The sequence below is a fragment of the Mirounga angustirostris genome, unplaced genomic scaffold (assembly GCF_029215605.1).
Source record: "Mirounga angustirostris isolate CCGP_5_RB_7025 unplaced genomic scaffold, mMirAng1.0.hap1 SCAF_9, whole genome shotgun sequence".
In the NCBI taxonomy this organism is placed as follows: Eukaryota; Metazoa; Chordata; class Mammalia; order Carnivora; family Phocidae; genus Mirounga; species Mirounga angustirostris.
Genome location: NW_026991717.1, coordinates 76,410,407 through 76,426,960, shown reverse-complemented (window position 1 = coordinate 76,426,960; position 16,554 = coordinate 76,410,407). Strand labels below are relative to the sequence as shown.

At 34.9% G+C, this 16,554-nt stretch overlaps 1 long non-coding RNA gene across 1 annotated transcript in view; it reads right to left on the bottom strand.

Annotated features, from left to right (window-relative positions):
- The window catches only part of LOC123861490 (uncharacterized), an 84,379-nt gene that overhangs the window by 27,735 nt on the left and 40,090 nt on the right, over positions 1-16,554 (bottom strand). Inside the window, exon 2 of the long non-coding RNA XR_008508084.2 lies at positions 14,842-15,037. This is a non-coding gene — a long non-coding RNA (uncharacterized LOC123861490). The remainder of the gene's footprint in view (positions 1-14,841; positions 15,038-16,554) is intronic.

Genomic DNA, 16,554 nt, shown 5'->3' with positions numbered 1-16,554 from the left:
CTGAATCACTATCCTCTCTAGGGTGGAAAGAGACTCATGAAATTAAATTTTCTACTAAGTAGCCAGCTGATCATTCCTAAGGAATGGTGTGCTATTGAGGGAAGAAAGAGTTACGTTCTCATTATTGGCAAGTAGGATATTTCACTAAGGACAGTACATGGATCAGCTTTAGTAATGAGGGACTTAAACCATTGGGTACATATATAACCTCCATCCCTGCCACCACTCTGTTCATGGGTTCATTGGGCAAGCACTGTAGTGGCTAAGGAGACAACCTGCCTTATCCAACCGACAAGTCATTCTTTCTATCTAAAATTTGAGTACTTTCTCTGGGGTGGGGGCCCTCTGATGAGACTTAGAAAAGATACAAAAATCTACAACTATTTGCCTACTTTCATTAGTCTTCCTAAATGCTTTGTAGTGGTTGCCATAATGTACTTCTCATGTATCCTTTTGGGGACTGACACTCATTCTCCAGCTGTTGACCATTTCTTTGGCCAGAAACTCTCAGCTCAATGACTTCCCATAAGTTTCAGTGAAAGTATGCAACCTTGCCCAACATCACAGTCCCTCCTGGAGGCAGTATCCAGTGACTGGTTAAAGCAGAGCTATAAACTTTGCTGCAAGTTGGGAACTCTGGATAAACCCTTAGAACTAGCTAAGACCTTTGTTGAGACAGAGTCACTGAAAAGCTCAGTGGTGACTCAGTGGTGAAGGACATAATAGGAGATGCTGTTTCAGAACAGGGATCCAGGATGATAGAAACCCTAAGTAATAGAGGCCAGATGGCAGTGCTTAAGTGAGTGTGAAAGTTGAAGAATCAGCCAAAGGGACATGACCTTTTGAGAACTAAGGAGATGGTTAACAGATCACTATTTCCCTAGGCACAAATTAATGGGCTGCCAATAAAGAAACTGCTCAATCTAAACATGGGAAAAAATTAAGGATAGAAAGCCAAGATGTTGAAGGCAGCTGCCCCTATAAAAATCAGTCTCTTGTGAACAAACTGGTGGTTACCAGAGGGGAGTTGAGTAGGTGGATGGGTGAAATAGATAAAGGGGATTATGAAGTACAAATTTCCAAGTACAGGGATGAAAAAGTATAGCATAGGGAATATAGTCCATAAGATTGTACATTTGTTGACAGATGGTGACTACACTTATCATGGTGAGCACTAAGTAATGTACAGAATTGTTGAATTATTATGTTGTATACCTGAAACTAATATAACATTGCATGTTAATTATACTTCAATAAAAAAATTCCATCAAAATAAAAAATTAAACATGTCTAAAATTAGAAAAAGGATTAAATAAATTTTGCACCACTAAAAAACAAAAACAAAAGCAAAATAACAACAATAAAAAATCCAGTCTCTTGCCTAGTTTTTTGACTCAAGCCAGTCCTTGAAACTCATGGACACAGGAAAGACTGAGTCTCTAAGAGGAAGGTCTCTGTAACACCATGGCAAGTGAATAGAGTATTTATTTTCCCATTCTTTCCCCCAAAGAGACCTACAGCCACTTAGTCAGATACAGTAGAAAAACTGAATACCCAACATTTTAAAGATAACTGAACACAGGGTCACAGTACAGGATCATATTGATTCACTATATATTGAGGGCCTCATGTTAATTAAAGCAGATAAGCAAGAAGTGGTAAGTACACTAATGGCCTTGGTAAGACACATGAACTTCCAAGAGTAACAGAAAAAAAAATTACACTAATTCTAGGGTCCCCTATATCATTACAGTTTTTAGGTGTTTGGTGGTCTGGGGCATACTGATACAATCCCTCCAAAGTAAAGAATAAATTATTGACATTCATGCATTCTACCACTAAGAAAGACGCTTCTGCAGATTCTAGATAAAGCATATTATATATAACTTAACAGCTAAATGTGAAGCCTTTTTGGATTTCCTTCAAGCTTTGGCTTTTCCAATATATCCAGATATTCCAATGAGAGCCATTTAGTGACTATTTCCAATACCTCAATTGCAGCCTTCTGGGCTTATACTTCCCCATCTCTTCCCATATCCATGTGGGTTCTAATTGCTATATTAAACCCTAAATTACTATTAGTACATAAATTGTCATGATATGATGTGGCACAAAAGATAATGAAATCTAAGTCATATCCAAAATTCCAATACAACTAAAGTAGAACTTAGATGTGTATATTAGAAAAGAATACTTTATTATAGGAGAAAATCTTCATGACTTTGGAGTAGTTGAAGATTTCTTAAAGAGGGCACTGAAAACAGTAACCATAAGGTAAAACACTTAATCAGACTTCATAAAATTACCAAAAGATAACTCCACAAATTAGGAGATGATACTTTCAATACCTGTGTTCCACAATAGATTTACCTCCACCCATATTTTTGAAAATTCATAAAATTAATTGCAAAAAGTAAAAAAAAAAAAAAAAAGAAAATGACTTAGGCAATTCTCAAAAGAGGGTATTTCAAATCACAGATAGGCTTATAGAAATGTAATTATAACCAAAATGCCTTGCCACTGCAAACCCGCTAAAATGGATAATTTTTTTCTAAACAAACAAAACCTAGTGTTGTTGAGATGTAGAACAAGTGGGACTCTCACAGGCTGTTGGTGGGGGTATGAGTTGATAAAACCATTTTGGAAAATTGTTTGGCATTATCTACTAAAGCTGAACATACCTATACTCTTAGACCATGGTCTTCAACTCTTTGCTTTCCACCTGATATGATACACAGGATAGGATAATTAAATGAGCCTCTAAATATCAGAGATCTTAGCCAGTATCAAAAGTTACTAATAATTCAAAGATTAGAGGTAACTGCAAGATGCAAGCAAAACTTGAACTCCAAAACATCTTAAACATAATGAGTCATTTATTGGTGACTAACTCTAAGGGGTTGGGATGTGCCAAGAAAAAAGGGGAGAACCAGACAGAGATTAGTTTTAGAAGTATTTATGGGATCTGACAAAAAGTAACATATCTAGTCCTTTGCAAAATTGGAGTAAATGGAATGATCATAGCAAAAGGGGTTAATATAACCTACTTACACATTTATAATTAAAAAAAAATTATTTCAAAAGCCTTTTAAATATATTGTATAAGCTCAGGATTACGGAACTATTGTGAAAAAATCAGAAGAAATTTGAACTTTGGCAGAGCCATATAACATGTTTCTATTGCTTTTATTTGGGATTACAAATGGAGATCAGGGTGTATCATAATCTTTTTAACTCATAAAGTCTCTAAGATTGGAAATCTTAAAGTTGCTGGATAACATAAAACTTTCGGATAAGTGAAGATACTAATGAAATAAATGATAAGATCTCATGATTAAGTTAAAATAAGCAGAAAAATGGAAGCCAGAATAGGTAAGTTCAAAGAAAAAATTACAACAGCACAAAACTCAAATTGTGTGTAACTATCTATAGACAAAAGGAAGACATTAGTAGTCAATTTTAATTGTCACTGCTGTTTGGTTTTGTTTGCCATCTTTCTCTAGCCTTCAGGCAAAAGTCTGTGCTAGCACAACCAAAATATTTCACAAGTTCTTATGCATTTTAATGACAGCAATAGAAACAAACCAAAATACAATGTCCTGAATCAATACAAAACAATATGTTTTTAAAGAACAAGGTTTGTGTTATCAAGGGCAGCTTCCTGATTCCCTGTATTATCATCACTCAAGGGCTCAGTTCCAGCAGCACAGAGCATGAACAACCAAAGTAGCCATTTCTCATCTTTCAAACTCCTGAACAGGTAACCCCTGCTAACATGAGAAAACAACCTTTGCAAAATGGAGATAAGATGGTTGTTAAGAAAGGAGAAGGGGAGTGATTGTCAGATTTGTTTGTTTGTTTGGGTTGTTTGTTGTTGTTTCCCTTCCTCTGTACTAGGAAGAAGAAAATAATGAATAAGAAATAAATTTATAAAAATTTAAAAATGTATGTTTTTAGAAAATTAGGTACAATCACGTAATACATTCACATGATAATCCTTTATTTCAAAAGGTGATGATACAGAAAAATAGGATGAAAATCTGTGTAGACAGGGAAATAATAAATTATCAATGTGTTTATTTGCCTAAATCTGATACAGTGGATAAGAGGTAAAACACTGAAGTTGAGCAAAGTTATCTTAGAATAAAGATTAGGAAGCCCTTATTCATAGTGGGTAATAAACTTAAAGAACTATTTGTTCCAAGAAGTGGCAGTGGCAGGAAATTAAACTGGATTCAAAATGATTTTCATCAAATTGATGAATGATAGAACTATAAAAAGTTACTAAGAAAAACTGGGGCATGATTCAACTTTCAGTTAAAGTGAGGAAAACTAATCCATACCATCTAATGACAGGTAACTTGTAGTAATTGTCCACAACCGAATAAATGCTTAGAACCATGGTGTCTAATAGAAAGTCAGCAGCCACATATGGCTGTTTAAATTTAAATTTAAATCAATTAAAATAAAATATTCAGTTCTTTACTGCAATATACACATTTCAAGTTCTTAATAGCTTCATGATGCTGGTGGATGCAGTATCGGACAGCACAGTTTATAGACCATTTCCATTACCAGAGGAAGTTCTACTTTGCAGTACTAGTAAAATGACCAGGAAAATTACCTGAGCTCTTCTGTGTTTTAATACCACTCATGATGGAACATCGCATTTTATATCTCACTAAAGAGAAATTATGGGGTTAAATATGATGTCCCAACCTCAATTTTATACGAAAATAAGCTCTGTGAAATGTGAAAAGAAGTTCCATGAAAAATAAAAGTTTTATATCTTGGAAAAATACTTCATGTAGTGGTCCACATTAGATATTCACAGAATACTGTACATTAGCATATTTGAAATGACAGTGAAAAATTCTATAGTAAATATTCATGATCAACTTTGCTTATACAAATGTTCAAAAAGAGAATTTTTTTTTTCTTAGACTTGCCCAAGAAAGTCTAGTGATAGACTTGTGATATTAATGTTCAAGAAAATGCAGAAAAATCCTATGGTATGATTCTTATACCTATAAGATCTCTTATGCATAAATTTATTCATATTTATTTATTCAATCCTATGGTATGATTCTTATACCTATAAGATCTCTTATGCATTATTTATTCATAACCACCTGTAAGGTGGTTCTGTTTTAAAGTATCATTTAATAAAAGAATGAATAAGCTATACAACCATGAGCTTATCATAAAAACAATGTCTTACTTCATTTTAGTTTTCACAATAATGCAGTATATAGATGGTGAGTCTTAAAGATTCAATATTCAGTAACTTACTCAAGAATAAATAATGACAACATGCTATAGAAGTTTTTATAGCAAAGTTGGTTTCAGTCCAAACCCTGTACCTCTTCTATTATTTAAAAAAAAATTAATAGCCCTTCTTCCCCTCCCCCCCAAAAAAATTATGCCATAGACCAACATGCAAAGCAGATAAATGGGCAATTTCTCAAATTGAATCTCTGATGAATGACTCAGAGCCCACCAATGATGTGAATATATCCAACTCCACTGTGGCCCCTAAAGAGACTGATATCATTGTGCTAGATTCTGCCATAGGCTTAACCACTCTGTTTCCTGATATAAATACAACAAAACATGATCTTTTACTTCAAGAGATCTTAAATCTGGAGAGAAGAAAACTGAGAAACAAAATTTAAGTGTAATTAATGACACGTTGGTATGTAGGAGGGGAGCTTAAGTTTACCTCCAGGAGTCAGATATGACTTTACTGATGAAGTTTTTTGTTTTTTGTTTTTTAAGATTTCATTTATTTGAGTGAGAGAAAGAGAGAGAGAGAGCACAAGGAGGGAGAGGGACAGAGGGAGAGAGAGAAGCAGGCTCCTCGCTGAGTAGGGAGCCCAATGTGGGACTCCATCCCGGGACTCTGGGATCATGCCTGAGCCGAAGGCAGACACTTAACCAAATGAGCAACCCAGGCACCCCACCGAGTTATATTTCTGATGCACAAAATTGTGCCATTTCTGTGTTTTAATTGCCTAAGTGGCCCCTAAGCTCAATGTGACAAACTAGATATTCATGACATATTCTAGAGGACTATCTCAACTAGGCACTTGGCACTCACATTTTATCAAAATAGTTGCTCTTCTCTAAACTTGATAGCTTTCTCATGCCACTTTGCTTTTGCAGATGCCCTTCTCCATGACTGTAAGCTCTCCAACATTCCTCTGATGAGAAATCCAACAAATGTTTTTCAGGTCTCAGTCAAAACTTATCAGGGGTGCCTGATGGCTCAATCAGTTAAGCATCTGATTTCCGCTCAGGTCATGATCTCGGGGTCCTGGGAGCAAGCCCCTGAGATCAAGTCCTCTCTCAAATAAATAAATAAATAAATAAATAAATAAATAAATAAAATCTTAAAAAAAATATAACTCAGTATAGATATTAAAACGATTAGAGAGCAAGAAGCAGGGCAACCAGTTAAGAGACAATTCCAACAATTCCAGTGAGAAATTTTAGATAATGGATAATGGCAAGTGTCTAGACTGGGGCAGAGGCAGTGGTAATAGAAAATATTTTGGGAAAAAAAAGATGCTTAATTTTATGAAGGTGCTTGTGGAACATTCTGATGAAGATATCCAGTAGAAAGTTTGATTCAGAAGTCTGGAGTTTGAAAGAAAAGTTAACTCTAAAGTCTGAAATCAGTAACACTAATTTTGTAATGGCTGGTCAAGGGAGGTAACTTTGACCTCTTATATCTCTCACTAAAGACTCCACTATTCTATCACTATCAAGACCATCAGTGGTCTTGATTCTTTGGTCTTCAGTCTTTAAGGATTCCATTTGATATTATACAAATATTAGTACCAACCTTTTTGTTAGAGTCATGGTTGAATAAATATGAGGACAGCATTCTAAATATGTCTTCTTTCCTGGTATAATATCATGGCTTTATCATCCTGGTAAGTGATGACTATTAAAGCTATCCAACCTAATGCTATTTTTCAAATCTTTACTGTTGCTTATATGTCTAAGCAGATAATTGGTAATTAACTGATTATTTAAACATTTTAAAAATTAGTATATTTTCAATGTTGCTGCTAAAGTCACTAAATCACATAAAGATAGCTCTTTAATAACCAAATACGTCCACATCCAGTAGAAGAAAGAATCACATACTATTTTATTTCACTTTTCAAATTATACTCAATTATATTTTTTAACCAAGTTTGGCATAAAAGGCAGAATGTAAACATGTGGAAATTAATTCATTTGAATAAGAACAAAATTTCTTCTAAGATTGTGATATATATATATTGTTTTGAACACAGCAAAAACTCTATGGATCAAGACATGCTGGGTATAAAATCAAAACTACAATGAAATATCACCTCACATCTGTTAGGATGGCTATTATTAAAAGCATAAAAGATGACAAGTGTTGGTGAGGATGTGAAAAAATTGGAACCCTTGTGCACTGTGGATGGAAATGTAAAATGGTGCAGCTGCTATGAAAAACAGTATGGATGTTCCTCAAAAAATTAAAAATAGAACGACTGTGGGGCACCTGGGTGGCTCAGTCCGTTAAACATCTGACTTCGGCTCAGGTCATGAACTCAGGCAACACTCTGCTAGAGATTCTCTCTGCCTTCGGCTCAGGTCATGATCCCAGGGTCCTAGGATCAAGCCCCACATCGAGCTCCCTGCTTGGCGGGAAGCTTGCTTCTCCCTCTCCCACTCCCCCTGCTTGTGTTCCCTCTATCACTGCTTCTTTCTCTGTCAAATAAATAAATAAATAAAATCTTTTAAAAAAAAAGTAATAAGATACAGTTTAAATGATCAATTATCAAATATTTTAATAGTGAGAGTACTACTTAATATTGGCTCGGGTACAATGAACAGGTCCTCTTAGGTATTGTAGGTTGGAATTAAATTAGTATATCTAGTCTGAAGTCACTTTGGCAGTTAAAGTCAAGACACTTTAAAAGAGGCTGTTCCTTGGTGACCAAGCAATTTCATCTCTAAGAATCTGTAATTATAAAATAGTAAAAACTGGGCTATAGAATTATGCAAAAAATGCTTACAGAAATAGTTTTAGTAAGAGACAAAATTAGAAATAGTAAGTGTTTGACTATAGGTAAATAGATGAATATATAGTATATCTATATAAAGAATTCCATGAAGCTATCTAAAATTCTATTTTATAAGAATATTTAGTGATAGAAAAAATGTTCACAACATAGTGAAGTAAATAAAGAAGAAGATAAAATTGCATAAATTGTATAATCCAATTGGGTAAAAATAAAGAAAATATATATACATACATACAAACTTAGAAAGTCTAAAAGAACAGATGAGATAAATGATAGATGGATGTATGATAGGTAGATAGATAGATAGATAGATAGATAGATAGATAAATAGATAGGAAGAAAGAAGCTAGACAGAAAATGATTATACCTTGGTAGAATTATGGGTAAATTTTCTTTTTTTTTAACCTCCTAGAATGAATATGCATTAGTTTTATTATTTTTTTTAACAAGAACATGTTGTAAACCTCTAGGACATACATTTTATTACATAATTTATCACATTTTAATTGCTTAAAAGAGTAACAGCTTTAACTCTAAAGTTTAATATATATTGTGGGGAAATCTGGTCCTGCCTCCATTTTGTCCTCTCATTCCTAGATGTACCTTTAGAACATGATCTATATGGAAATTAGCAGGGTATAACTATTAAATAATGACACCGCTCTTGCATGCACTGATTCAAAAATAAAATGTAAGTTAATAAATTCTTCATAAAAATGACACTATTACACAGAAGGACACTACTGGAGATTGACGGTTGATTAAACCTCCAGCAAGATACATTTGTTTTCCAGTTCTATACTTATTGATTCTGTAGTAATAACTGCAGCGCAGAATTACTGCTTGCATTTACCTCAGCACAAGAAGACCTGATATTTTTTCACCAGAACATTATGTTTCCTAATTTACTTTTCAACTTCCTGGACATATCAAGAAAAATAAAATGAGTTAAAAAAACAAAACAAAAACAAACTGGCCCCTGATACTCCAATTGAGATCATCTGAAAATACAATAAAAATGTAAAAAGAATTTCTCCATGAAAACAAGAACAATTTTAATATAACAGAAATTGAAATTTAAAGTGTATTTGCTGACATAAAGCTTCATTTTAAGTATTTTTATTCCTGTATTAGATTAATAGCTAATATTTGGGTACACTTACCTCCTTTTCGTGTTACTGATTTACTATAATGGAGTTTATAAGGGAAAAGTATATCTAGCTGGAATAAATATGAACAGTAAGCTCTATTACATTCTTTTTGGTTTGCAAAAAATATTTTGCTAAAGTATATTTTGAATCACAGTGACAAAACTCTGCTTCCAGGGATATGAAGATTATTCAGTAGTGAAAAAAAACTATTTTCAAGTGACATGATAATAGACTTCTAACACTTCAGTATCCTAGAATACAGTAGCAAGGTGACAAGTAGTATTAGCATTTTCTGCTCTTTCTAGATACAGTCACAAAATAATTTGGGAGTATCTTTCAGCTTTTCTTTTTTAAAATTAGGACAAAGATAAACTCAAGATGTGTTTTAAGTGACATCAGTAGAGTGTAAGGAAATCTAAACAACCTATCATTTTAAAAGGTGTTTTAGCCTAATTTTATCTTTCATTTACAAAATTTGAAACATGTTAGATGTAGTTTGAGATATTTAAATTAACCCTCTAACCAGTTTTAAATTTATATTAAAATATTTCTTCGATCTTTACAGTTCCAATTAGATTTTATAGATTTTATCCTTTGTATTTATTATGTAGGCTAGGCTAAAAAAACAACTGGACCCAGATATATAAAAGATCAGCATGATGGGAAATTACTTCTTGCTCCATGGAATTTCCAAGTTTACAGGGTATGGGGAATGTCTCCTCCACCAAATCACTTGAGAATCCAAACTGAGGGCGACTTCTCTAACTTCAGTATGGAGTGTGCAAGGTTGCCTTGGAGATCATACTCCCAGTCAGTCAGGATGGGAAATGAGCATGGAGGCGTACTTTTAAGAGATCGGGGGGAGGGGGGGAGGGGTGCAGGGGAGGGGTATTCACAGAATTGACTATAGGTGCATGTACAGGAGAAGCTGGAAAATGTAGTTTAGGATAAAGAAGAACATGTTTTCTTGGATGCCTGCAAATAGCCGCCACCCAAGTTGGTCCCTCCACCCGTGTGCATATTTACTCCTGCCCAACTGAGACAACCTAATTACCCACTAGTTAGGGAAGTATGCCCAAAGTCTATTAGGTTTGAATTTGGTTCCTTATACTCTAATGACCTATGAATTGAGAGAGAAGTTATGAGTCCCTCCACACTCAACATTAGGGCAAAGGTGGGTTTGTTGTATGAAAACTCCTGTTTAAGAAAGGAAAAAATGAGAAACACATCACAGTTCCTAGTTTATGGTAGGATAGAATCTGGCAAGGTAGTCATCATGGAAAGCCCCTTCCCAGGGACCTAAAGAAAGTTTTTGATTATATCCAGTCTGCTTTCTGGGTGGATATTCCCTTCTTCTTCAGTGTATCCTGTGGCCCTTGGCTCTGCCCTTTGAGAAGTCCCTCCTTGTTGTCTTCAGTGTTTACATCTGAAGTGAGTGGGATGAAGTATATCCTACTTGGAAATTTCACAGTTTGGTCAACTATTTCCCTGCTGGTGAAATTCCTGGCATTGACTGGATGTGATGATCACATTCTTCTTTGCCCCATTACAAGGAGATGAGGATTTCTTCTTAAATTTTTATTTTATTCTTATTTTTTTTATTTTATTATGTTATGTTAATCACCATACAATATATCATTAGTTTTTGATGTGGTGATCCACGATCCATTGTTTTGATATAACACCCAGTGCTCCATGCAGTACATGCCCTCCTTAATACCCATCACCAGGCCAACCAATCCCCCCTCCCCCCTCCCCTCCAAAACCCTGTTTGTCTCTCAGAGTCCATATTCTCTCATGGTTCATCTCTCCCTCCGATTCCTGCCCCCCTCTCATTTTTCCCTTCCTTCTCCTAATGTCCTCCATGCTATTCCTTATGTTCCACAAATAAGTGAAACCATATGATAATTGACATTCTCTGCTTGACTTATTTCACTGAGCATAATCTCCTCCAGTCCCATCCATGTTGATGTAAAAGTTGGGTATTCATCCTTTCTGATGGCTGAGTAATATTCCATTGTATATATGGACCACATCTTCTTTATCCATTCGTCTGTTGAAGGGCATCTCGGCTCTTTCCACAGTTTGGCTATTGCGGACATTGTTGCTATTAACATTGGGGTGCATATGGCCCTCTCAAGTTTTTAATATAACATCAGACTTATAGAAAAGTTGAAAGAATAATGCCCAAATCCCCATACCCGTATCACTGAAATTCCCAAATTGTTAATAATTTTATGGGCTTGTGGTTTCTGAGACAATATAATTCCATTAAAAATGTATATGCTTCTGATAAAGTTCCACGTTCCAGTCATTTCCATGTTCCAGTAAATGCTGCCAAAATTTTTTCCTAGCCATAATTTTTAAGTCAGCTCTATTAAGCTGGCTTTATTTCTTTGTTCTTCCTCTTTCTCCATCTCTCTCTCTCTGCCTCTGTCTCTCTCTCTCACCAATATTGCTTTAAGGTCATTTGAAACAGCAGGGGTGCAGGAGAAGATGGCCCTTCTCAAGGTGATTTTCGCAGGAGCTGAAGCTCTTTGATTATAATAGTGTCTTAATGTGCTGCTGGTCCTCAGAGCTTTTTTCAGTCTTATCTCTAATTGTTCAGGGTTCAGAGAAGTTTCGTTTTCAAACCCTACGATGCTTTTAATCTAGCTTTCTCTATTCCCTTCAATCTCTGTTGAAAACCAGCTAATTCTTGCCTGAGCTCAGCTCTTTCTCATAATACATGGCTCAGTGTAGCAAATAACAGTCACACATTTATAAACGTTCTAGCTTTTTCTCATCATTCACCCTAGAGCTATGGGTCCAACAGGCATTTGTTCTACCTTCCAAATGATTACAAATGAAGGTTTTCAAGATGCTTGGCCACCACATAGCCCCCGATTCCACTTTGTCACTTGCTGTACCCATCTTTTCTCACCACCTACCACATGACCTCCATTTGTTTTTTGTTGTTAGAGCAAAATTTTACATTAGAACACATTTTAATTTTTTCACAGCAGCACTCCATTTTGATAATATCATTTTTCTACTAGTTAGGGTGAGCTGGGCTATAGAAAAGGGAGCTAAACATGTAATAATTTAACATAGTATCATTCTCGTGCAAACTGTCTTGGGGCATACCTAGGCAATGACCAATCCTGGGAGTAGGGGCACTCTAGGAGTTTTTATTTAGGGCAGAAGAAAGGGGAAGAAATATAAAGCAGTGCTCATGGGTGATTTTTATAAGATGGACCCAGAAATGTGCATATCACTTTCCTCACATTTTACCAGAGTATACTTGGTTACATTCACAGCAATCTGCAAGGGAAATCAAAAAAAGAGCCTTAGTTTTGCCCCCAGAAAAAAAAGAGAAGGTGAGCAGGTAGTAGTCTTCACCTCACTTTTGAATTTCTCAAAAGTGGTTGCATAACTCATGAGGAATCAAATACATGTAAAAATATAAAAGTATTAAGGGTAAAGAAAAGTAAAAGTAAAATATGTTTAACAGAGAGAGCAACAGTAACACTGAATTTATAGTCATTCATAATTTACATTTTATAATTTGAAAGGAAAGACTTCTTCCTTCAGTTTTTTGAATGAATATATATATTCCCCTGGTCACTGTCTCTTTGCTTATACATGTTTTGATATCAGTGATGATGAAATTATTATTATGCTGTGAGGTTTTATATTTTGTTTCAAGAGTAATGTGCATCTTGTCAAAAAAAAAAAAACGGCAGAGAGGAAAATTTCAAGTTTCAATAAAGCTCTAATTTCTGATCACTCTGTGGCTTAGATACAATTATACCAGTCATAAGGCAAATATTACTTCCCTTTTTTAAGAAAACCAGTATCTTTTAACAGTAGGAAGGACTTTATGTGTCTACATAATTCATTTCTGTTAGGGTTGTCATGTTTGTTTTACTGATATAATTCAGGGGTTTGTTGTGGCAAGGGAGAAGAACACTGGACTACAAAATACATGGTAAATAGTACATATTTAATATTGACTGTGGAGTATATTACATTACTCCTCTTTCTAGTTTATACATCTGAAACAAAGGGATTTTAACATATCCTGAATGTGGTCAAGGACCATAAACAATATCAGTGTGGCAAAGGTATTCCATATGTACATAAAAATTAAAGATAATGATTATATTTATTAAGCAATGATTAACAGAGCTTATTCAATCTTCATGAAACCTATGGTAGGTCCTGTCATTGTGCCTGTTTTACAGATGAGAAAATCGAGGCTCAATACTCTCAGTACTTACCCAAGATCCAAAAACAAAAAATAAAATAATAAAGCTACCTACAGTGATAGAATATAAACATCTATCTATCCGATCCTAAAATTCAGTCAAAACTGCCAGTATAATATATTGCCCTATATTATAATAGCAAATACTTCTATAGCATTTAATCAGCACCAACATAATTCTAGCAGCTTAACATCTATTAACTCATTTAATCCACATAACTAAACAGGGTAGGTATATTACTATTATGCAAGAGGAAAATGAAGCATGGGAAGGTTAAAGAGATTGCTCATGTTTACACAGCCAGTAAAGAGGAGAGAGCTAGGATTCATCCCCCAGCTGTTTGGCTCCAGGGTTTACATATTTAACTACTTCTCTATGCTGTGTCTCACATAGTGCTCAATTCCAACGAAGAACAAATTGTATTAGAGGAACAAGTGACCCATTGGCACCCCGAGTAAAGTGCCTTCTTATAATACATGATTATTAAACTGTTTATATCCTATTGCCTTTCGGTTAACTGTTGGTTATTGACTAAACACGTAACATTGTCCATCTGAAAAAATACCTTTTGTTTATCTGTTGCTCTGCAAGCTTCATATATATTCAGGCCCTGAAGTCTCTTTTGCTAGAAATAATTAAAATTCATAAATATGGCATTCCTCTCTACACACATTTTAGTGTGTATTTCAAACCAGGCGAGACATGATGAGATTATGTTATACACCCAGCATGACTTTAGTTATGAATGACAGTCATATCTCATATCCTCAAACCTATGATACTTTTCTATTTCTCTCACTCAACCAACATTGCAGTGTTATAAATAACTTCAAATTTAATGACAGCATGAACATGTACCTTTGTTGAGAAGTTGAAATTAAGTTGTTTTTTTTACAATGAAAGTGAAGTTTTATTGTTAAAAAGAAGAAACTTATGGAGAGTAATGTATTCTAAAAGATATCTTTCGGCCCATCACACCCTACATAGTCAATCATCATGACTTTGATATCAAAACAAAACAAAATGAATAGAAGATTAAAATGATGACAATGAATGCATGCACTCTGGCTTGGATTTAAAATCTAAAGCCAATTTTCCTTTACCTGGGAAATTTGATCTTCCACTAGTTTCTGTTTTTAAAAGGTTATTTTACCATGTCTCCAAACCATATGTGCAAATGCAAGTATGATGATCAAACTGAACCCTGGCCATGAGGGTTGAGTGGATGGCCCTTGTGCAGGGCCACATGTGGGGAATCTGCTCCTTGGGGCTAGTCCTCTAAAGGAGTAGCACTGCTACAGTGTGAGTCCTGAATTCTGTTGAATACCAACCTCCCACTTGTCCATCCTTAGATTTAGATAAATTTCTTACCAGAATCCTTCTGAGAAGATAATGCAGGGATTCCTTGTTGAGGCAGTCAATACTGCCTCTGCTCAGCAGCATACTTTGTTCACTTTATTAATCAGTCTTTCCTCAGCACTGTCATAGGTTTAGGACCCAGGAGAGAGTTAAAGATGTGACCTGAAGACAGCACCTCTAGAGTTCCACTGAACTGGAAACATTATTCCTGAAAGCACAGAAAAGGAGTGCTCTCTGAAAAGAGAATTAAACTTAGTATAACTGATAGAGGTAACTAAGCATCAATACACTCAGCAATAAGCTCTATCAAATGTCTTCCTCTAATTTTAAAACTCACAGCACCAGAATATAAATGTGTTCCCTAAAAACAAGTAGTAAAGTATCCCATTTTCTTTCCCATTTATTTATACCCAAAATCTCTAGAAAAGTACCCAGGAATGAACATTATCTCCTCATTCTACAGTTAGGGAAACAGAGACATTGATGGATTAATTAAACAGATGACACCACTGGTTTAAAATTTTTTGCCCCTAAAGCCAGAGATGTTCCATAAAAATATAAAACTACTTTTTTTTAAACTTTGGGTTAAATGAAATGAGAAAATTAAACAAATGCGTCAATGTTGCTCCCCTAAGATGTGCATTTCCAAAACCGAGATGGGATAGGTGATTGTAAATGCATTACTCAGGTATTCCATTACTTATAATCTTTAATGAATGGCTTAACAGTCTCTCATTAATGGGTACTATCTAATCTTAAAGTAAGGTGTTCCCTAATGAGTGGATTTGGCAGCATGAGTGGATAGAATTCATCCATACCAAAAGCCTCATCTTCAGTGAAAAGCAAAGGCCACTAAGACACATAAAAATATTTCCTAAACTTGATCTAGAGGCTGTATTTGGTTATATTCTATTCTTTTTACATTTTGTCACCTTATTCACCTTGGATACAAATCTAAGTAATATTTGTAAACAGATTAGAACTTCACGTAAATAGAATAAAACATTTAAATACATACTCTTTTGTTATCAGAGTATTTCCCTTAGGAAAAAACCCTTCCTCTCAAAATTTAATTTGAATAGTAGGGTGAGAAACTGTTAATGACCATTTATTTTGGAATTGCTTATCTAATCTAATGTCAAAGACTTCAGAAAGTTCACCGAATTCTTTTGATTCATTTTTTACTGTATCATTAATTACAAATGTGTTCTGAATGAAGAATGGTGTATATATTTCTGTTACCACATTTTCTTGATCCATATTCCCAGAGATAACATTTTCCAGTTTATTCCAAGCTTTCCATAATCATCTTTCTTAAGGTCAAGAAAAAGACACAATAATGAGAAAGAACAAACAGCAGCTAACGGAAGGAGCAGTTCATAAAGGGCTGTAATGGCAATTCCACCCAGACAGCAAAGGAATGCAGCATTTTCACTGAGCGCTACCTGACAGATTCAATAATCAAGGGAAAGCCTTAATTGATGACACTTCATTAGCATAATGAGTTGAAGCTGGGAAAAGAGAGTCCCTTATTAATTAATCAAGCAAAGCAAGAACTGTTTCAGTCTCCTACACTCTGTCATTTTCCATTAATCAAGAAAATGTGTGTTAAACTCATTTGAAATCCCGGCATGTGGATTATCATTCCAAGAAAGAGCAATGGCAGAACGGTTTGCCCAGTTGCACACATCTGCTCTGGACTCATGCATGCCTCCAATTCAGATT